This window comes from Calliopsis andreniformis, chromosome 3, assembly GCF_051401765.1.
Source record: "Calliopsis andreniformis isolate RMS-2024a chromosome 3, iyCalAndr_principal, whole genome shotgun sequence".
NCBI classification, from domain to species: domain Eukaryota; kingdom Metazoa; phylum Arthropoda; class Insecta; order Hymenoptera; family Andrenidae; genus Calliopsis; species Calliopsis andreniformis.
Genome location: NC_135064.1, coordinates 27,805,688 through 27,827,781, shown reverse-complemented (window position 1 = coordinate 27,827,781; position 22,094 = coordinate 27,805,688). Strand labels below are relative to the sequence as shown.

The 22,094-nt window shown below is 42.2% G+C and overlaps 1 protein-coding gene across 2 annotated transcripts in view; it reads left to right on the top strand.

The window, feature by feature from the left end:
• Nucleotides 1-8,018: 8,018 nt before the first annotated feature.
• The window catches only part of Ten-a (Teneurin-a transmembrane protein), a 546,410-nt gene continuing 532,334 nt past the window's right edge, over nucleotides 8,019-22,094 (top strand). For both annotated transcript variants that reach the window (XM_076375328.1, XM_076375326.1), the window contains exon 1: nucleotides 8,019-8,137. The gene's annotated coding sequence lies outside the window, so the exon portion shown is untranslated. The remainder of the gene's footprint in view (nucleotides 8,138-22,094) is intronic.

Sequence of the window (22,094 nt, the reverse complement as noted above, 5' to 3'; positions counted from 1 at the left end):
GCGGGAGAGCCGCGTTCCCTGGGCATTTAATCAGAATATTTCGAGGCCGGGGTGGCGGTTCATGGCAACTGTAAAACTCTCGAGACGGATAGTACACACTTGATACATTCTTTGCGAAAGTTGCGGGGTAAACATAAACTTCAAACTTCGCGAAGAGAAATAGAGAGAAGAGGGACCGACGGAAAGACCGACGAAATCGCCTGGGATCTAATGAGCATTCCATTGAGTCGCTTAATTTTATAAGTATAAACGTGAGTGTAAACAAAAATGGCTCGTGGGACTGTTATCCAACCTCGCGAAATTTACATTCATACTCAAATAGGTACTCGACTGTGGACTAAATTCTGTTTACAATCGACCGTTTGTCTTTTCTTTTTCAATTTACTATGTCTATTATAGTTTGCAATTACGAGATACACATTCCACGAAAAACGTGTGATGTGTAATGAATGCAGTGTGTATATCGATTCGTCGTCATTCTAGGGCAAAACTATTAATTAATTAAAGGAGATCCTTTGGTAACGAAGTGGTTGAATTTAAAACTATCGTGTAAAAAGAATACATATAGGTATTCTTTCAACGGTACTGTGGAAAATTGTTAATTAAAATATCAACCAATCTAAGGTAACTATTATATTATCTTCTATGAGTCACTCTATTGGTCCAGTGCTAGTAAACTTAGGTTATGGTGTATTTCTGTGAAGTTACAACTTGTGTATAGATATTCTAAAAACCATCCCCTGAGATGGCTCAGTTAATTCATTGACTTTCATAACGTTATCGGTAACAAGCTTATCTGTTCTATGTAGAGAAGTTCGATAACGACGCGACTCTAACCGTCCATAGTTCGAAACATGAAACGTCTTTACAAAGTGTTAGCATTGAAATATGCTCGTGCGAGTACCAATAAGCGGTTATACGAAACGCCACGCTATCACGACGACTTTATTACTACCCGTAAAAATCCTCCCGAACATGGTTCAGCCGTAATATGTAGGTCAATGGTTTTGATGGTGATTTAGATAACGGAGCTATCCCATTCACGCTATTCACACCTTATCTTTTTTAACGTGAATGCAACGTTTCGAGCTTTTGCAGATCGCCTTCTTAAACAATCTGGATACATATCGTAAAAGAACGGAAAAAGATACCATATACTTATCACATTGACTTCTTTTACAATTATAAATATGAAGCATATCAAAAGTTTGCAAATATTTATCACAAGCTGTAGGATAAAGACGTTGGTAATTATACACTCACCCGTAGAAGGTGATACAAATCGAGTAGCGAGTATGAAACTATACGATTTTCTAATGATTTTAATCAGGATGTATCGCGACGAAAAGAAAGTGAAAAATGAAACGTATCGATTTCAGTTTATTCAACGTTAATTAAACTTCCTCTACCTCACGAGTTACATAATAGGTACGTTGCAATTTGAAGCGTCGGCGTTGCAGAAGCAGCGGCATCCTATACAGATAATTGGCCGCGTTATTTTGAAAATTCAGATAATAGAGCTAGCTATCGTTGGATGATGAGATATGAACAGCGTTATAACGAAGACACGTAGAAAGCACGCCGCAATATATCATGCATAACAAGTGACTAGCCTGACTCCATGCCGCGCACGAGCTGTCTAGGGGATGTTATTGCGTCAGACACAATCAGAATCATATTTCTTACATGATACGCGAGGTACTCGGCAGTCTTGCCTTTCATTTTTAACACGTCGCCGTGGACGTCCTCCCTTCGTTCAGGTAGCCAAGTTTTCTCCATATCAATGCGCCGCGCTTTTCAAATAATACTCCTAACCGCGGCGAATGTTCAGGGACCAGTTGGATGAGGATAGTTGTAATTTACGACTCGCAGTTCTACCACGATCGCGTAGACAGTAAACGTTGCAACAATTACTAAGGTTTGTTTGGTCGTAGCCGAGAAACGCGTAACGCGCTCAGTTAGTTGCAACTTTTATCTTAAACGTTTGGGTATCCGCTGCGCATACAGGAAATTTCCCCTCGGTGCATTGTTACCTCGCAAATGTAATAAACGCAAAGGTAAGTAGGACGAAATTCAGCGAAAGGGACGGTCTCGACTGCGAGAATAGTACTTGTTTATCTATTTTACAGGAAGCTGAGCCATCTTTATGAGAAACAGGATGTACAATAATAACCAGAAAAAGAATCGGACACAAAGTTTCAATGGATGCTGATTTCACGTATTCTAGTCGAACGACCTGGAAAGGAGAGATCTGTTCTAAACTTACGTGCAGGTCTGTATCGGTGATCGATGGACGAGTGAGGAGACAGCTTGAACTTGATTAACTTTTATATAATAGATCAATCTCGAATTAAGTAGACTGATAGTCAAATATTAGAAAATCGACAGGAGTAGATGTTGAAGCGCTGCGGTTGGTCATCCAACTGGAAGCGGATTAATTATTAGTATTCGTGAAATGCTTTCATCTTGATCGAATAAATAATTGAATGTTTCGAAATCGTTGAAGCTTATTCAGAGTTGTTCCCGTCCAGGTCGACTTATCGAGAACATCGGTGAAACGCTGGATCGATCGAGCCGAAACAGCCTGGATCAGCATCGATTAAATTGCTGAAACTCGGGCCAAGGTGGCCGATATAGGCCTTGTCCGATGCGTTCGTGTGAAACTAGTCGAGGCTTGGCTCGAGTTTGGCCTAGCCGACCGGTATCGGAGGCTGTTCCAGGCGATTTGTGTTGTCTGGCTGACTCCTTGGGGGATCGAGACGAAGTCCTGCTCTGGAAATTCGGTCCGGCCATCTTTGTCGAAATCGTATCGGTCCATGGCGGACCGGAGTTAATCCAGGCGACTTGGGATGCACCGATGAGTCCTCATCCACTGTTCTGTTAAGTAGAAACAGACTACGGTTGGCATGAAAGTTGAAGATACGGCACAATAAGGGAGGAAGAGATAGGCTTCATGTCTAGAAATGCTGCACGATTTTACTGTGACCTTTTTCCTTTAAGACATTATTTGAAAAATCTTTTTACAACTGCACTTTTTTCTACCTAATGTATAGTAGTTGGTCATCGAAATTGGATTACTTTACAAATATGAATGCTTTTGGTTTAACTGTCGCTCGAGAAGCAATCGTCTGTGTTACCTGTTATGAATCTAATATCCTCTTTGGCCTGAAATTTTGATTTATGTAACACATTGAATATATTTAGGTGTCGTATTCATAGACTCTAGTGTTGTATCCATAAACATTGACATTGGGATTTCGATGATTCTTTCGTGAACGTTTGCAGGGTTTCTATGGAACGTGACTTCACCACGTAATTCCTTGCAGCTCAAAGCCAGATTATCACGATGAACGTAGTTGTTTCGTTACGCACGAAGTCTGTTCGATACACGTGCAGTGGGTGGCTTGATGCATTAGAATGATGCCGGGGTTCCCCATTCGCTGGCCGCTATTCGTGGTACACGGTTTGATGAAACAGCAAAGGTGCAAACCTCTCGACGTGTATATCCTGCAGGAATTAACGTTTCCACGTTACGTCATGCACGCGCCATCAGATACGCATGCAAGAACGTTAATGGGCGATTAATATCCGGCCGTTTTATCCTACGTGCCGCTTTTATCTCCGCCATTTAACGAAGCTTACCGACTATTTGCACGTTTCAGTGCGAGATCAAAATTGTTAAGTGCCGAATTTAGCTTCATCCAGTAATTTGTTTCAACTTTCAGTTTTATGGTACGAAGTTTCAGCAAAATCAAATTTCTGCACGGATTCTTGTTTCGTTAATGCAAGATCAGCCACGTATTTTGAGTTTATTATACAGTCTACTCAGGTAAAAGCAGCGATCGTGCAGAACGATCGCATCTTCCATCCAAATGACCCTATGTTCACCAAGAATATTTATTCATTTCCGGGGAGGAGTCTCAAAGTGAGGGTAATGAATATGAATGTGTCTTGAAAAATTCGAGGTGGTAAAATTTTCCTCCCCGCCCCACGCGTTTCCTCCTTTTTTGCGTAAATGACGCCAGGAAGATAAAACTCGTGGGCAAAACTTAAAACTTTGATTCCACTTTTAGCCTCTTGAAGTTAAGATTTACTCGCGAACTTTGAGATCTGAAATTGTCAACTTTGGAGCAGGAACGTGTAAACTCTATGTCTCCACCTTTTTCCCTCGCACTTTTTCTTAACGTATTCGGGATAAATATACATATACATGAACTTTTTTGCAATTGCGAGGGAAGAGACTTCTGTTTTCTTTGTTTGTTGATACGCGTTAGAGCGAGTCGCGAAAGAGCAAAACCACAAAACGTTTATTAATCTCGCGTTGGTAATGCAATTAACGTGTTCGCATTACGTCGTGCATGCACTATGCGATATCTGTACGGAGTACTGTTGTCAACGATGTCTATTGAAGCCGTTTCGTCTGCTCGTTAATTAAGTAATTGCCAACCTAATAACGATATATCATTAAAACACTCCCCTCAATCCGGTTCATTTTAACGTGTGAAATGAAACACTATTTTATTTTTAAAGATAGCGACGTGAGCCACGCGAAATCAAAGGTTCGAAATGGAATAACCCATCGATCGAATGTATTAATTAAACGTTACACACTCAATGAATGAATCTTATCGAGATTGCTCGCGATTTAGTGGCCAGTCGAAAGCAAGGTATTTTTCCGTTCCAGTTAATTTCGGCGAATTACATAGTGTACTGGTTAAGTGACCGAATAGTCAATGCTTAAAGGGCTCGAGAATAGTGTGGAATTCAGCGTTGATTTACAGGTTTTGAGCTTTTCAGAGTGAGGCACGCGGTTTCATCGAAACGTTTCATTGATCTATGAATTCTACATGGGGCTTCATGCATTAATAGAATGTGATCACGCAATATAAACAGCTGCTCACATATTTCATATAGTTTGCTGCAATAGATACGTCACAAATAAATGTACTTAAGTGATGGTTTGAAACAAATCGAGAAGCGTTAAAAAAGAATAGAATTTGTTTAACTAGGATCTGGCGAAGACACAACTTGTCACTTGCCTCGCTGTGTGTTAATAATTATCTAGAAAATGAAGAATATGAAGGTTACTCAATACAGGTACTTTCGGCATAGATATGTAAATCTGTATAAAAAAATATTCCCAACAATTCCCCTCGTATTTAAATTTCCAATTGAAGCCATCCCTCAATACTTCTGGCTTAAATTTCGTGCTGATATTTCAAACAGGACAAGGAAGTTTAATAATCGAAACTCTTCGAGCGTGGCGGAGCTGTGCTACGAAGACAAAATTTAAATCACATCGCAATGGCATCAACAAGAACGTTAGTCCAGATTTGCGAACAACTTTATTTGACCCGTTGTCTCGGTAATAGACGCGCGATGCTCAAGGCAAGCTTGCAAATTGGATTTCGTGCTATTTGCATTAGACGTGCACCGATAGCCCAGTTCGTCGTTCACCAGGGTCGAAGGAAACGCGTTCCCGCGCGAAATAAACGTCCGATGCGTTAATGTGTTTCGAAGGTGTGGCTCAGCCGCTTCGAATAGGTTGTTACTGCGAGAAAAAAGAGAGCACCGTGGGTGTATTATAGGTTCATATCCGATGGCTTATAAAACTCCATACAGAAGGACATTTTCATAACGGCGAAGAGGTTCTTACGTTCCAACTTGAATCGTGCTTTAAACGCGGTGATAAATACGTATATTAAGCACGGTGATAAACATAATTACGCGCGGCCGTTTCGAGGTAAAACCCTTCCGTGAAGGTAGCCTGAAAATTCATAATGCTTGTAAGAAATTGATGCTCGCGAAATGGTGAAAGAAAAATACTCGCGAAATTAGTTGCTCTGCAAGCGATGTTATATATATTTCATCTCTGTAGCGAGTTGCGCAATGAAATTTCCCATTTATTGCACAATTTTGAGATATTCGTTCGCGAAACTGTTTGAAAATCACTTTTGGAACTGGGTCCGTGGGAATTGCTCTATTCATCAAGGGAGCTAGTAATCTGACCTACATCTAATTTCGGTTTTGGATAATCCGCGCTTGAATTTGACCTAGAGACAGACTTTGAGATAGCGTCGTCGGTTGAAGGCAAACACTAGCTAGAGCACATCGCTCTTGTCCTCATTCAAATCCAACTGAGTCCATTTAGAATACATTTCGCAAAAGCCCGACGTAGGGTTGGGCTGGTGAATAAATGACGACGTCACTCCGCAGATAGCGGCAGCTAACGCGGGCCTAACCCCGGCGCGATCTCAAACGGATCGAAAACTTCGTTCGTCGCGGTGGAACACTAGTACTCGAATGATACTGCGGGTCACGTTACGCAGTTTCCTATGAGCAGTTTCCGTCGCAGTGAAAGCATAAAGGTTCCGCTAGAAGCAGCAACGAAACAGCAACGCGAGACGCGTCACCGTCCCTGCGTCAGACGACACGAGTCTGCGGCAGACTGTGCGCGAGCAACAGAAGAAGAAGGAGGTGGGAGGAAGGGAAACAGAGGCGAACGGGGTGGAAAGGATTGGAAAAGCGGAGGGAGGAGAAGAAAAAGCAGAAGAAAAAGCAGAAGAAAAAGCGGGAAACAGGCAAACAAAGTCAAGGAGACCAGGGAAGAAGAAGGAAGCTGGTCAAGTGAAAGCGTGACTGGAGAAGAGGAAGCGAAGGAAAAGCGGAGTTTCGAAGGTTTCTTCCTTTTCAAGCTTCCACGTAGTCGACGATAGAGGAACGTACTCGCGCGTGGCATGGTAAAACGAAGATCGTAGGGGTGAGAGAGGGAGTGATCGAGAGAGCAAGCAGAACGAAGGAGCAGAATGGAGCAGAATGGAGCAGAATGGAGCAGAATGGAGCAGAACGGTGAGCGCGAGACGCGTAGGTACACGTACACGGTAGCTGCCGTCTATATTTTATATCCGGTACACGAGAAATGTCGCTAGGGCGCAGACTCGAGGCAATCGGGGTCGGTCGGCTCGCCAGTTACTTTTCGCGATCCACCGTGGCCGCTCTGCCGCGGCGCAGGTACACAGGTCGAACGGTCGGTCAGTCGGAGTCAGTCAGTCTCACGGCGGAAAGGGAAAAGGGTGAACGTTGCGCACGCAACGAGACGCGAGGATCACGCACGGATGAGAAAAGGCCGCGACGGAGGCAGGAGAATATAAACGAAGGGAAAAGCAGAGGAGGAAGCGCGCGAGCCACGAGGCGGGACGAGGCTGACTCGCAGGCGAAAAAGGAGAGAGTAACTGTCAGTCTTACCGATCGTACCTGGGTGCTGCATCTGCCGCACAAAAGCACAGCTTGCGCACTGTTACGCCGCGTTACCGAGCCACTTGCGCGAACCACTGAACTGTACCCGCTCGGTCATCCCTGCCAGTCGAGAGCTTTCGTGCGGAGTGTTTACGTCGTCGCGCGGGCAAATACGCACACGCTCCTGCTGCTGTTGCTGCTACCGCTGTTTCTTGCTGCCCGCGTTCTTACTTTCGCTTCCCTCCTTCGCTGTCTCCCCCTTTCTCGCGCCCCTGTCTTCACTGTTCGCTCGGATCAGCTGGGAGACGGTTGTCAGTAGTCTGTTGCTGGAACCAGAGCGTCTTACCGCGTCGCATGTGACGGACCGTTCTCGTCGCGCGCTCTCGTTTGTCCGTGGAAATTCGTGCGGGTCAGTGAATAGTCGCGTTGACGCGTGACCGTGTGTTGATTGTCGTCGCGTTCTGTGATCAGTGCTCGATAAGGACTCGCTCGCGGCGCACGTGAACAGCACACAAAGCTAGAACGAAGGTCAAGGATTTCGAAAAGAGTTCATCCCGTGGATTGTGCAGTGCTATGACAACTCTATCGGCTGAGCTCTGACTGGTCTCTCGCGTGTCAGTGACGGTCGAAGGTGTGCGCGTTTCTCTGAGGCCGAACCGCGTGGCGAACGTCGGCTCTTTCGAGAGCCCTCAATTACCCTCGTGACCGTTCTAAATGTCGCTTTGGCCCTGTGCCGACGAGTGAGATTCGCGTAGCATCGCGGACAGCGCGGTTTGTTTGAGATTGGTGAACTGTCGTGCGTCAAAGTGACTTCCACAAAGTGCAACGGCGACAACACCATACAACCTCGTGACGTGATCGTCAGCATCAATGACAAGCGGAACCAGAGTATCGAATTGAGGTGAGTTCTAGATCGATGTACAAACGTTATTGCTGCACGATATTCTTCGTCTGTTTCGCGGCGCGGCGCGGCGGTTTGATCGATTCATTGGTTTCGAGGCCCCTTGCTTGGGTCTCTGCGAGGGATTTAATTAGAGAGAACCGCCTCGCACAGTCGCACTAATCGCAGGAAATTTGGCAGAACGAAATTATGATCGACTGGGGCGAAAGGGCTTCTCGAGTTGTACGCCCGAGGAGAAATAGGATCCCGATTGTTTGGCGCCACTGCATTTGTCAGGTGGAACATCCTTTGACGACGGCTCGTGATTAATCCTTTCCGTTTGTATTTCATTCTTGGATAGGACATTGTTGTCAGGAGATGCCTCATTCGATTTAGTAGAGGATATTAAGCAGATTTCGAGAAATAGGGGTAGAGTTTATTAAATATTGAATCATATCTCAGTCATTTATTAAATTTGTACTAGCAAAGATTTCAATTAGTTAAATGAAAGGAGCGTAATTTTCTTGTACATTTTATGAACAAGGTTCACTGTACAGCCACATTCTTTTGAGAACATTGCAATAAAGTATCGCAATCTCAAAGCCCCCAAAGCAAGAGGCACGCTCCCTTTCTTTTCCGAAAGATCTGTAAATTCTTTCGAAATCGCCCGGAGGATTCTATTCTACAGTAGCTTTGGCGACCTCAGGTTCCACTATTTTCATTCCTTGCTTCCGGGTAAACGTGAAATTTAATAACTGAATTTATCCGTTCAGTGCGTATAAATATTCCTCGAATTACTGGGGCATTTTTTTGGTGGCAATAATTTTCGGCGCTACAGCGGTTAGTGCTTTTGTTACACGTGCTTTATGCAACGTCCTGGTCGTATAATAGATGGGTATGGGTTGTGGCATGTTTTTATTAAACCGGGCAATGTTGGTGGCACAATATTAATAAACGTAATCGGCGATTAAATCGGCGACCTGCACGCGTTTTGAACCCACCCTTGGCCGATTAAATTAACTTCGCGGGTTTTTAAAGCGGCAAACTGCTTTGACGCTGATCATTACATCGTTTAATGAGAAATTTTATCCCTGTGTATTGCTAATGACGTAGATATAAATGATACCACTTAAGCGACGACGCGGCAACCGCGAGTTATTCGAACAACGCGATTTGCTTTTATTACAGTATACGCGCCCAATTTTCACGGTGTAACTTCATTTCGCAGGACGATAAGTCACGCACCGCTTTTAATACGCGTTAATAATGAATCGCGACGACGACGAGTCGACTTTTGGTGATGAAATAGCTGAAATAACCTAGTATTATATCACAGGGTGAATCGTTCATTTTATTTGGAACGGTAAAGGCTCTTTATCGTTTCGTCCGGAGTTGGAACATATAACTCGATAGTGATAGTGGAAGTTAATAGTAGTTATTAAGTACAAATGAATAAAACCACGAATAAATTTAATTCGAAGTGCACTGAACGTAGCTGAGTCGTAAAATGGAACGTTGAATAACGAATGGAACGCTTGGCCGTCCTCGACACCCCTTTCACGCTCTGGAGTTAACCTTGTTTTCGTCGAGGACGACTAAATGAAGACTGAATTTGTTTCACTTCTTGTCAAATTTCGCTCATTCGTCTAGACTGGTCTTATGTATTCTCCGAATGCTAGATTTTATTCATGAGAGTAGTTTCATCGTACTAGGAGTACAATTCTTGGATCTTTGTATTCGCTGGTGTTAGGAAACACGGTGAAGGACAAGGACACTTCTTTTGACAATATCCGCTTGTTATGTCAACAGAGACAGACAAGATAAGATGATCCCCCTGTCCGATTTATCTAAAACCAGTGCGTGGAAACATTATACAAATAGCTGTGGAAACACATTTTATTCAATGTACATAGTGGAGATTAAAATGTGAAGAGTAATAGAGGTGTTCTGGCTTGATAAAAAAGGTACTAGTGGCGAATGCAGTAAAGCTTGAAGTTGAAATTTCTGTAACATTTGCTTGAAACGGTATTGTGAGAATAAACACATTTTTTATTTAGCTGGCTCAATAATTTTTTCAACGAAGTTCGTTAACCGAGAAATTACCCGGCTCTTTACAGAATTCGAGTTTCATAGTTGTTGTTATTTACAGTTTTATCAGAAGTTCCAGGAATCTCTGGCCCGTTTGCACGATTATTCCTCTCGGGAGCGAGATAAAATATACAAATGTAATAGAAATTAACTATGCTCGGAATACTTGAAGTTCCCAGCGTTCTTCCTTGATATTTCCATAATTGAGAGGGAAATACAAGCCATGCTATTTTATATCGGAGGCGAATCACGGATACCTGGGCAAAGTTGAACATTCCAGTTTAAGTATCTGTTAAACTTGAAAATAGACCTTCACTCGTTTCTAACACTTTTTATGCCTATCAGCCCTCTTTACTATCTTTACATTTTATTTCACGGTAATTAAATGCACTCACTGAACTCATTTAAAGGTGGGGAATCGTTCAATAAACTTGAAATAATTTCTTCCGAATATTTGCAGCAGTACCTTAGTAGTCGTAAAGTCTATTAACTTCTTACTCTTACATTTTACGCTACAATTGCCATCGACTCCTCTCGAAGAAAAAAAGCTCCTTTTGTAATCCCTTAAAGAGGTATTCTTCTGGTATCTGGAACTTTTAATACTCGTTATTGTTCTCGATACTCCATTTCTTACATTTCGCGAAGTAATTGAAAATAGCCATTGGCTTTAATTAAACGGAAAGCTCTTCATGTAATCTACCTAATAACTTATACAAGAATATATTTTTGAAACCCATCCATGGATATAGTTTTCCCATGTTATAAATAAAAATACAAAATTTCAGCTTTTCTATTACCTTTAATATTTTACTTACTTTTATCAAACTAAGTTACATATGATCAAATAAATATCGTAGAATTTTTCACATTTATGACCTGTCTCGTCACTCAAATTTTATATCTCCTGCAATAACTGAAAATGTACACGAATTTTGTTTCAGTGTAAAGAATGGAATTATTTCCCCGAAAAACGAACATTCCCATCATCACGCAACATCACGCTATGTGCAAGATTTCTAGACGAATAAGTCGGACAACCATCGATCGTGCCTACGATCTATGACGCATTTCTCGAGCAAAACCAGCGTCCAATATTAGTTCCTCGGCAAGGACACGCTGCACCCCAACGACCCCGAACTTCTCAAGCAACCCCGCGTTTCAAGACGGTTGAACCGCTCGCGACTCGATTTCGTTGCCATTTCGCGTGGCCGCGGAAAAAGTCCGCGAAGCATCTTCGTGCCTTGTATACATGACACGGTCGTGTGTGCGTGCATGTGCCACAAAGTAAAGTCCTATGCAAATATGCTGAAAGCATAGTCGGGACGCTCGTGGAGTTTTAACGCGCTACTTAGCCGCGCGTTACGCGCACCGACAGATCGATTTACCTACGCTACCTCTTCACCTTGTCGCGCCGCCTTCTTCCTGTACCTCTGTCCACGATCTGTCCAGGAAATTTTGCTGCTGCGACGTGGTTCATTGGCAATCGAATTTCCTGCACTAGTGGTGATTCCTTTGAATAAATCTGTGGACGCTGTGGAGCTTGTTCATTCATGGAAGTTCGTCTAACGTTAGTTTAGATGCTCATATACCCCCATATTAGAGGAGTATACATCCAATAAGAGATTGAATATCTTATCAAGGATATTGTATAGTAATTTATGTTTCTTTATGTTTATACATAATGTATATCTATCTCGTGCTTGGGAGCAGCTGCCCATATTTTTTGTAATATCAAGTACAGGGTATTGCAATTACCATTGTAAGCGAGGTAACTGTGGACAGTGAATCCAATCAAATTTTTCATTTATTCTGAACTTATTTAACTCTTTTTTGAAAAGAAATCCTTCGAGATTACATTTCGCCTCATTATCTTCTTTTGCTTTTGTACTTTCATGCAATTTTTCTTAGAATAGTGTAGGTACAATTACGTAGTCTTTTAACTTTTCGATTTACTGAGAGAATTTAAAATTCCGCATCTTCATTCCTGATAGCAAAGATGTATTGTGGTACTTGCTACACTCGGGGAATATCGGGGGAAAAATTCATCGGAAAAGAAAAGTGATTACCACGGGGTGGCACTAGGTCAAGTATAACCTGAAGTGAAACCCGAAAGCGGTTGTTACGCTGAGGCGGGACTTCTTTCTCTAGAATTAGCGATCCCTCCTAAGTGTGAAACTTTCACGTATTCCATGATGGTCCCAGAACGTTCAATTTCCTTCCATTGATATGAAAATTTTCGTATCTGTACTTGAAACTTGATTTCTTGTTACAGAAGTAGAAAACTCCTCGGTATAAATGCCACAGTAGTATAAGTAGAAGATTATCGTTCTTGAAAGTAAAGTTTTCCTGTCTGATGTCAGACTGCTATTACACACCGATCAATCATAGTCAAGTAGAATTGTTATTGATTTTAAATCAATAGAAATTGGAGATAAGCTTTTTCTGTAAAATATCTTGTAAAAATCTGTATTTTATACTTAATAAATAAAATTGATATAATTGAATATGAGAGATTCGGAAACCATAATCAATTTATTACGTTAATATTGAATATTAAAAAATTTTATTAAGTTTTTTATTAAAAATTACAACTTCATGAATTTGACATTTCTAACAGTTTTATTTCCGAAATATAGTTGTCTGAAAAAATGAGGCAGCTACATTCAGTTTCAATTATTTGAATTTTCCTATATAATATAGTGATTTCACATACATAAACCAGTTAATTAGAAGAAGTACTATCGTAAATTAATTCTCCCAGATGTTGTACGAAGTCTCATCAACAATAACTACTTTCTAATCCAAGATGGCAGCAGGTAGCGAGGGATAGCAGAGATTCGCAGGTGCTCGGTTCGTCGACGATGTAGCACTTCATTCGACTTCCAGCACCGACCCCTCTCGTCCGACCATCTCCGCTATTCAATACCCATTAATTTTAATGGATGTTGGCGGTTAGTTTAACACGTTTCGTATTCGTCCAGCACAATGAGCAGCCCGGCGCCCGGAACAATTTCACGATGCTGAACGTTAAACACCTGAGATGCGCGTACAATTGACGGTGACTAGACGCCCCTTAACGCAAATGACCGAGACACATTGTGTGTAGAACTTTACGACCGTCACGGAAGTGCTTTTTACGCGCGCCTCGCGTACACGCGAGCCTCCGGCTGCGGCTACGTTTTACATCCGGTTCGCATTACGAATTTCAATTCGCGCGAAACCCTACCGTTTCTCCTACCCCCTCTCCTCCAGCAGGTTAAAATTCAGCTAAGGGACGATCGTATCGATTTTCCAGCGACGAAGGTGAATTTTATTCAAATACGCTCGAAGGTCGCGTTAAAGTAAGCTGCCGGAGCGATCGAGCTCGCGAAATTCCTGAAACTGGGGGAGGATACGCAATTACGGGTTTCAAAGCGTTTCGAGCGACGCTAGATTATTATCTTTACGTGTCGCTGTGTCGGGGATTCGTTCGCTCGTCGCATCTGGGGAATAAGAAGCTGATCGCAAATGGTGGTCACGGAGGAGCTACCTCTGCTTTCTTTGAAATTTAGGTAATTGCCTTTTTGTTTCTTAGTGAGAATGTGCTTACTTTTCGATTTTATATCACTTGTTTGCAGACCTGACAGATTTGTATTGTCTTAATTATTTTCGCATAAAACTGTGGTTACAACTCACATATTCCTAGGTTCGACATACATATTGACTTTTGAAGTTTTGAATCCCGATTTTGTATTACGGTCTTGAATTGAATTAGTTTCTATTTCAGGGAAAATTTCCTTTCTCGTTGGCCGTATTTTTGAATAGTTTCTGTGCAATGCAGTTTACTTATTTCACGACGGTATTAATAGTAATATATTGTCTTATACATTTCAATGAATTATTAATATTGTTTGAATATTGCAAGAGACCTCGAGGCCAAGTCCTTGTTAGTATGCAAGGGCCTAGAAAAATCTTGGACCGCCTTGTACGCCAACCGGTTCTTATTTTTCGTTTCTGGTTGGCGATGTGTCGCGGCAGGGGACGGGGCGCGAATAATTAGAACGAGCAAACGATCGCGACACCTTTTTGCTAGCGAACCGCCTCTCTATCTGTTCCGGTTATAGCCCTGCCTCCCTTTCCCGCGACCAGTGTGGCCGGGTATCCAATACCCATTAATTTTAATGATGAACGCGGTCAGTTTAACACGTCCTGGACTCATTGTAGCAAGCTCGTGGGCAATAAATCATACGCCCTTGTCACTGAAAAGTGCATGACTCAGATAAGTGTGCGGGCGTTATTTGTTACACCCCCGGCTGCCTATCCAGTTGCCTCCCTTCTTTGCCTCCTGCATACCCATACTCACACGTGTGCACACATACACACACGCGCTATGCATTACAGTTAGGGAACACGATATCGTTTCGAAGCGCGATCAGAATACCCGGCGGTTATCTAGCCTGCCAATAGAGATAACGTTTGAAAGAGTTTCACGAACCAATTTCTTTTTTTCCCTCGCCCTATCCCTTCTCCCCTTCTTTCTTCCTTCCTGTCTCTGCCATTCGATCGTTTTTGATACTTTCCCAGAAGAAAGCATCGCGATAACGACACAACCGATTCGCCAAAGTAGGAATGGTAAGGGCTTGGAAAGTTTAAATTCATATCAATTAGCGCAGGTGTTCAATGCAAAACAGTCTAATTCAAGAAGAGGGGTTCCAGCAAAGGGGGTGGTCGAGTTTTTGGATTTTATGGCGCAGAGGAGCAGTCATGCATCTTTCTAGTAGAGGTACAGATTCATAAGGACGTATGAAGTTCATGATTTAGTAAAGCAAAGTTGTGTTATCTCTCTATAACAACTGTTTCTCGTCACATTTCAGCTATGCGATTGTCTTGGACGATGTTGCGTTCGTACAAATTGAGGATATGTCCTGGAAATGATTTCAACTCATTCGGGATTAATTGTACAAGGCATGATTTCCTCATTAAGCGGAGAATGTATATGGTTCCGCCAATAGAAATTCGAAATCGAGTACACATCAGAGCGTGTAAACGTCAAGCCGTCAGTTAGGGGCCTGGCAGCGTGTTGCATCGGTCTGAGTCTATGTATACAAGTTGTTAAAATCAAACGCACGCGTCAGAATTGACGTTTCCTCGCGTAGTGAAATCTGTTTAGCTAGTTGCTGCGGATTGTTAAAGTTCCCCGGAATTGTATTAATCCCGCGGAAATGGCGGAAGTTTGCCGGAATATCGCGACCACTGCTCCGCAACGCCTCGGTCGGAGTATCTGACATTCATTGATCACCGGGGACTCTGTTGGTATTTTTATAAGTGTTCTTGCAAGTAAGAGTAAATACATTTCACGCAACATTTGGCTATAATAATAATTAGGTTTAAATGTTTTATATTTTTCCAGATTAAATAAAATAGTGCTACATAAAAGGCACACTGGCATTGAGTTCAATTTTCTCGAAATTGAGTTCTGAATGAAATAATTTTCCTTTATATTTTTTAATCGCGTCCATGCGAAGAATCACCTTCTTTCTCGTTGCTCTTCGTAAACTTTTAAGCAGAACAAATTGCGCAGCTTGGAAAAGTGAGGTAGTTTCTGGGAAAAGCAGAAAATGAGGGAAAGAGTTGGAAAGAACAGGAAAAGCGTTAATATTGCTAATATACTACCTTATCGATTTCGGTGGTTGCAATCGTGGGCCGTGTTACGCACGCTAGCCAACGATGAACACGCGATAAACTGCACACATCGGGAAAATATATTTTCTGCTTAAGTACTGAAATTACGCTAATTGCTATGGACAGCCAGATTACAACTGTCCAATTACATAAAAACGACCAGGATCCCTTTCTCTCTTTTCGTGTCGCATATGCAGCTGCCATTAACGCGATATTCACGTGCTTTTTTCTTTTTCTTTTTCGTCAGGTGCTACGTGTGCGAAGAGACGCCACATGTTACGAGCGCACTGGCAATGAATCTTCTGTGATTGATGAGTATATAAAACGTCTCGTGGTAATTGTACAAATTGAAAGAAGAAAATTTCTTCCTTGTACAAACATTCTTTATTAATTTTATCATTCGTTTAAATAAGATTTACAGTTTTCGTATGAGGAAAACTAGATTCAACTGTTTACTGGATGCTTCTCCACAAAGTTGTTTACCACTGCTCACTCCAAGGTACAGCAGGTCAGCCACAGATATATCTGTACAGAATATCTTCCTAGCTGTCATCAGGGTTTCCCGTGCTCTCCTATCGATCGATCCCACGAATATCACCGAATAGATTCACCGCAGCAGCTTTATCAGCACGCAACTTTATCGCCTATCCCATCAATTGACAGTGAAAAAATGTGGTGTGGGAAACGAGCGAGGTTATCGCGGGACGTAGCGGCAGCAAAGTCGAATGCAGTCGTTGTTTCGTGTTCCGATGTTGTCATCGGAATTTCCCGCGATGCTCGACCAAGGTGATGCTCCTATTTCCTCGTACGTCTCCCGCTGGTGACTCGTATGACACGATGCAACGGCGCGGGCATAACTCTCGGTATGTAGGCCACCAGAGGCGGAGGTTCCGACATCCTGCAGGATAAATCACTGTGCGCGAGCACGCGCGCGATAAGCCCGCCTGTTCCGCATCGGCCATAAAAGTTGAACAGTTTTCGACTCATTCTCGACTCCTCGTCCTGTCACGGTGCGAATGCTGTGGTTGAAAGCCCACGGAAGCTTTGAAATTACTTTATTGTTCTCTATCTTACTAGTGAGAACCTTGAGGATCCATATACTCTATGTATGTATTCGAGAGCAACTACTGGCTTTATCAATTGTCTCTTTTTGAATAGCAATCTGGGATTTTGATGTAGACAGAATTCTTCGACATTATTGTGTACTTTCAGGAACCAATAATTCGGTGACATTTGATTCTACATACAGAGGCACCGAACTGGAGTTATGTTCGCAGGGTCAACAGTCGTAACTGCAACGTGACGGAAAATAATTCTCATGGAGGTACAAGAATGTAGAAATTAAAATAAGAAAGATTGTAGGTATGAAATCTTAACGATCTGAAGATTTGAAGATTTGACGATTTGAAGATTTGAAAATTTGAAGATTTGAAAATTTAAAAATTTGAAAATTTGAAAATTTGAAAATTTGAAAATTTGAAAATTTGAAAATTCGAAAATTCGAATATTTTGAAATAGCTAACTATTCGTATCTGAATAATAGAAAAATTGTATTTAAACCACTAAGCTGAATACCTTCTTCAGCTCAGTCGAATCTTACAGCGTGATCTTTTTATCAGCTTCAAAGCTTCCATGGAAAGTCTGAAATTCCAGCGTGACTTGGATCATGATGGTGAAATGCTTTCCAAAATCCCTCGTACGCAACACGTTCTTCTTTACACAGTGAAGACGACTTATTGTTAGAACATCCGTCAGTCGTTTCGGGGTAGATCGATTCATCGAGAATCGTTGACGTCGGAGATAACGGTGTTTCTTGAAGGCTGCCGACGAAAATTTCTCTGCTCCACGATTTTCAATCCGACCTGTCGTAATGAGCGTTATCGATCGCAGAACGGTAGGTTGCGTTCGAAGGTAAATTTGAAATCGGAAAGCGTATTTTTAGGGCATACATTCGAAAGAATGTTGACCTGAAACGGGATATAATAGAGGGTGAATTATCGATGTTTACGGAGACCCATTGCTGGGCCATAATTTCGCTTCATTTCGGCAAAACAGCATCGCGCACGTGTCAGGCATACGAAATACTCGTGCGGATTACATAATAGTTTCAGTTGTCGCTTGAATATCAATCAAACTCTTGTATCGACTCGCATTATTAGTTAAATATTAATAGATGAGGATGCCACCATTATGGTAGCGGAAATGAGGTAAGAGAGGAATTTAGGTGCCGCTAATCTCGCTTGGCCATTTGTCGTACATTTTCATCTGGTATTTTTGTTTACCAGTTTGCGCTTTAACGAAACGATAATTAGTGTTCACATAGGTACATGTGGCAATTAAACAGAAGTTTCGATAATAATTTAATACGAGATTGAACGTGTAAGTGATTTATCTCGGTTCAGCGTTAGTTATCTAGGTATATTGCTGTGGTCTCAACATGCTGTTCTGTTAGCCGTTTATTCAGCGAAATCAGCACGCCGCTATATTGCATTGATTAGTATACTCAATGTGTAATCGTGGCTGTTAATTATCGGTTAGCTGTCGATTTTGTTGTATAAATTGCGTTGATTGAACGCAGTTGAGGTAAACGTGTTTATTAGAATCGGGAACGAATTTAGGCGAAAATAAAGCATAGACTAATCGTTGATACTGATAGTTTAAACGATACTTTTATATAAGTGGTGATTGGGTAGATAATTCTATAGTATTAATTAATCTCCAAATTCGTACCCAATTGAAATATGGCCTCAGGCTTCATGAAATAATTAGTATAACACAACTTATTTCATTTTACCATTTTCGAGTGTGAACTCGATAGAGCTCTGCTAAACACGAATCGGTCATTTTTCAAGGGTTACCATATTTACCACTTGCACTTTCTTTCATCTCTTGAAGTACTTCGCGCACCTTTGCTGTCCTTAATGATCCACTGTTTTGGAATTTTTCCATACTGGTTGCATATGTATGAAGACATTACGTGGAGGACGCGTTTAATATCACGCACTCGCGGGTCTGCATAATTTATAGATGATTTTCAAGCCGAGCGAAATAGGTCGTGATATGAAATAGGTGTCGTGACAAATTCGCTTTTTAGGAAAGAGCTCTCTCGTTACACAGCCGGTTGCGGTCTGACACGAGCTCCACGAGGAGTAATCGCTAAATTGAGAATCAGTGTAAAAGTATGGAAACTACGTTGGAGATTACAGTTTGAATTAATGGTCCGCCATCCAGGAAGCTGCGAGCGCTACCGAGGTCGCAAACTGTTCGAAGAAAAGAGCACGAACGTAAACTTCGTCATTTCTGATGTTGTGCCAGTTGTCTCGGTGTTATCCACCTTGGTCCACCCTATTGATGCTGCTAGTCCCAATCTAATTAAGATTCATCTGATGCAATCATTCTGCTTGTCTATACTCTTATCCTTGAATATAGATACCTACATAGATTTGACTTTAATTCATTTATTCTGGATTGGGTTTAGTAGCTGGTGAAAGTAGGTAGGTAAGAGTATTCGATGTCAATTTTGATATCTGAGTGTGGATAATTATAAAGATCCTAAACCAGGAGTTATTGTTGGGGAAAAGGAAAAGCATTTATCATGTTTTATTATAAATTGTTCTCTTAAATTAAATATTTACCTCTGATCGTGCTTCCATCTCTATTTTCGTCCTTTCTTTTTACACGATCTCTTACTTTCCCACCCCTTGAGCTATTACTCCTTTATACCACTACCCCAGTAACCCACTACTCCCCTAACCCATTAACTCACTGTTTCACTGTTTTCCTGTTTCAATATCCCGATACCTTAATGTATCCAAAAGTGCATTGATACAAAGAAAACATCGTATGCTAATGTACCTCACTTTCCAAACCACCCTAACGTCCCACTAGTCTACTACCCTAGTATCGCCGTTTCCCCCAGCTACTACTTCTACTTCTCAGTACCATTCTCCACCCTATTATTCTTTCTTCCACTACCCTACTGTGCTTCTAACTACTCTTCTACCTCGTTATTACTCCTGTACTCCAGACTTACTGCAAGCGTGACGCAAAAGCAAGCGTTAAAGCAGGGAAAACTTACCGTCCCAAAGAATTGAAACTACACTGTCTACAGTCCTTCTAACGCTTCAAAATCTCACATAGCTTATCGTTATCAGATACCTTTTGACCTCCTAAGTATCCAATGAAAGATCACTTTCAAAGAGCAGGAGGATAAAGGGGTGACTCGGTCGGCAGTGAAATCGAGCACGAAGGTCCCGGAATTGTAGAAACAGGAATCGCATTAACGTTACCACGATAAGACGTCTGGCGAGCGGTCTTCACGGGAGGCTTGCTCTCGTTATTCGAGTCACACACGGCAAGATAACGCTTTTCCCCTTTCGGAGAGGAGCGACGTGTCCCCCTTTCCTTGGCTTCCTGTCCACCGGGACCTCGTAAACCCGCTCTCGTAACAATCCGTAGCCTGCCCGCTTTCATACTTCCTCTCTCTCCTCCTTTCTCTTCCCTTGGGCTGTTCTCTCGGTCCGTGGACTCCCATGCCGCTTCCGCCTCGGATTTCTGCATCTGCAGGGGAGTTCCACCGAAAGCATCTGGGACGAGGAGCGTGGATGGTCGCGGCTTGACACGCGAGTTTTTCCACAGAAAAAAACCGCTCGGTCAAGAAGTTTACGAATATGGCGGATGACTGTACTCCCCCTATTTGGCAGTCGACGGTGCAGCAGGGCGAGAGCGTGAAACTTCACGCACGTGCAGGCCGTGGCACGATCGTGTGAAGTTGGACTTCGTGAAAGTTCACTGGCCTTAGTCTCGCAAACACGGAAATTGCATCCTTTGAAGCTCTCGCGTGCGAGCTTTCGAAGAAAAAGTTTACGAAATGAGCGGACGACCAGCCTGATGCGGTGTCCAGGTCTCGTTTGCGCAACATCGTTCTCCCGATTTCCGACTGACTTTTGCAAAACTCTCTTCCATGGTTCGCATCTTTTCCTCTGAAACATAAATTTCAAAGGCTCCGTCTTTCGGCAGTTTTCTGGAAATTGCATGTGAGCTGGTGGTCTAGAACATGTTCCTTGGAAAGGGAACTTCACCTTAACTTTAATTGGGTTTGATATTTTCTCTCTTGTGTGCGGTATACGTATGCCAAGTACCACATATCACCAGCTACTATGGAGTCATATCGGCTGAAGCAATTGGAGAATTTCTGGAATTTGATCGCTGAATGTTGGTAGATTTTTTCTTTTGTGAGCTGTATCATTTTCAGAGTCGAACAGCGGAAGTCTCGTAGGGCTGATTAATAATTTCATATGGCCTCGGTAGCGAGCGAGAATGTAACGTTGGAATAATTACAGGGATGCTTATAGGTGCATATTTCAGCAACGAGCAAACGTCAAAATGCACCTCTGGGCACACGCCAAAGCGAGAACGGCAAGGATATATACGATGACTGTGGTGGTGGGGTCAAGAGAGGGAAACTATACGTTGCGCATAACGCTGGGTCCATTTTCCATTATATTCCGATGAAATATAAACCGTGCCGTAAATAACAATCCTTTATATTGAACTGTGCACGCCGCGCCGCTGCTCTTTCCTCACCCTTCCGACCCCCTCTGTTACGTTGGTACGATCAAAAGATACGCATGAACCGTCCCGCGTTGCATTAGGCAAACTGAAAATGCATGACACAGTGTTTCGCGCCATTAACGTTAGAACGCGGTGTCGCTGATCAATTAATTACCACCGCGTTATTCCCGTTCTAACAATGCTCAGTGAATCAATACTATGGAGCTTTTTCAATGATCGCTTCTATTGAGAGACTATTGTTGCTTTGATTCTGGGACAAATTTTTCTATATTTTTTATTTCACTATTTATGATTTCAGATACTTACCCTACTTTTTTTTAAACTGAATATTGATGTTTAATTGAATTTATTGGTTCAGTGGCAGCTTTACACAAAATAATCTCTTAAGGAGCTGAAATATCACTAACTACATACTGGGAAAATAACACTCAATCATATCCCTCGATCATCGTGTTATCCTTATTATTCTATAATTTCCATTACTGCATTGTTTATACCAATTACATTAATTATCTGGTTTATTACCAGAGCATTCGAGTTCGAAGTACCCCATTCATTATCCCGGCCACCCTTCTCGACGCTCAACAGATACTTCAGCGAGCGATAGAACCATTTAAAACAAAGATCCTCTAATTATTTCAAGCAACCCATTGCT